Below are 2,081 nucleotides of genomic sequence, written 5' to 3'. Positions count from 1 at the left end.
AGTTGTTCTTTCCTTTTAAAAAAGATAAACATAACAATGAAACCCAGTTTCAAAATAGGTTATTAGGACAATTATGATAGTTGTTACATTGTGTACTGTTGTCTTCATAGTAGTTATGCAGAGTAGAAGATCTAGGCATATCGTATCTCTACAATATTAGCACAAAACTTGCTTTTTAATGAACCAAGAGAAACTATCTCTGTAACAATCTTACCTGTCCTGTGTATACATAGATTTTTTCCTTTCTTCCTTTATGCAGTGCATTGACTATTGCTACTCTCCTATTATCTTGTTTAGAAATTCTAAGGGGTTTTTTTCTTCTTCTTCTTTTTAAAAGGAAAGGAAAGGAAAACGCAAGTCCTCCAAAACTTGGAGAAAATCAGAACTGCAAGTTTAAGAATCTCCAAAATGAGGAAGGCAAGGCGTTCTGTGACCTGTCTGGCCCGGCTTCCTGTAACTGATGCTCCCCTGAACCGTATGTGCAATCTCAGGACTGGGCCATGTGCTGCAAAAGGAGGTGAGCGACATATCTGTCACCTTCCTCCTCCAATCGACAATTCCCACTAGCCTTGTACCTTTCCAGCAGGTCCCCACCACCTCCCCCTATGCCCCCCGTGAGCCTGGCTGTGCAGCTCCCTGGCACACACAGCTGGGCTCAGCAGGAGCTCTTCAATACTCAGTGTCTCTGATCCTGGAGTCCCCGGGGGTGGCACCTGTGCTCTCAACAAGAGCCCAGAAGGGTAACCTAAGGGCAACCTAAGCAAACAGCCGACCTGGCAAAAGCAGGAGGCCAGGACCTGCAGGCTTGCTCAGAGCCCAGCATGACCCCCCCTAGAATCTCAGGGGAACAGCAACAGAGGGAACAGAATGATCTTGGTCCAGGCCACCAAACATTCAGAGGAACATCATCCTGTCAAGGCTCCCCACTCCAACCTTAGCAGAGCATGGACTTCCAGATGTCCTCAGAGGTAGTAGAGCCAGCCAGGACTCCCCCTGAGCACTGGAGAGGTAGCAAGACTTATGCAGCCTAGCTGCAAAAAAATCCCCTCAGCCTCCAGCAGTCAGGCCAAAGATCACCTGGTTTCTGACTTCCCAGCCTCTTCCTTGTCCTCCTGCCTACAGGAAGCTACCATGGCCCCTGTGGCATTTCTGAGGGCTTTGTGGCTGGCATTTCTATCTGCTTACTTTCAGTGTGCCAAGTGGAAAGACCATATCTTATCTAGCTCTGCAGCTACAGACCCCAGAAAGTATCTAGCAGGATGGATGGATGGATGGATGGATGGATGGATGGATGGATGGATGGATGTTGCATTTGACATCAGTCATAGACTCAATGAAAATATCCTGAAATTACCACACACCAGAGAAGTAAAATGGGTAAAAGTATTTTGTCCCAGTAACCTTGGTGTTTCCAAGTATATCTGGTTAGCTGTCTGTCTGTGTCTCTGTCTGTCTGTCTGTCTGTCTGTCTGTCTGTCTGTCTGTCTGTCTGTCCCACCAATGCTCACAATCCTCACCAGGCTCCTGAGTAAGGCCATCAAAGCCCAGTCTCACAGAGCCATGATGGGAGAGGAAGAGCCACAGCTGAGTCCTGGCACAAGAATAGCCCTGCAGTAATTACATGTTTCCAGACAGACATAAATAGACAGATTAGCCTTTCTGCATTTTTTCTCATAAAAATAACAACAGTTCCTAAGCACACTGGCATGAGCATGGACATTAAGTATTGCAACCTGCTGTTCTTGGCAGCCAGGGTTGGCCTTCTTTGCCATTTCCCTCACACCACCACCTCCTCCTCTGAGCTCTTGGAGGGCTGCTCCAGCCTGGCTGTGTCCACCCGCATCACCCCAGAGCAGGTTGGCAGCCAAGCCCTGAGACTGGCTACAGACTTTATGAGCATCAAGCCCATGGTTTTCTGTGCTCTGGCTGGATCTTTATCTTCTCTTAGTCATTATGTAACTAAAAATCCTGTAACACGATGGAATGGTTATATGCCCATTTCATACTAGAGAAAATGAGGAGAACGTTTGCTTTGTCTCTGCCCTAACTTAGAAGGAAAGCAGGCTCAGTGGTGAGCCCCC

This window comes from Octodon degus, unplaced genomic scaffold (assembly GCF_000260255.1).
Source record: "Octodon degus isolate 3935 unplaced genomic scaffold, OctDeg1.0 scaffold00019, whole genome shotgun sequence".
Taxonomy (NCBI): domain Eukaryota; kingdom Metazoa; phylum Chordata; class Mammalia; order Rodentia; family Octodontidae; genus Octodon; species Octodon degus.
This window is presented reverse-complemented; position numbering follows the sequence as displayed.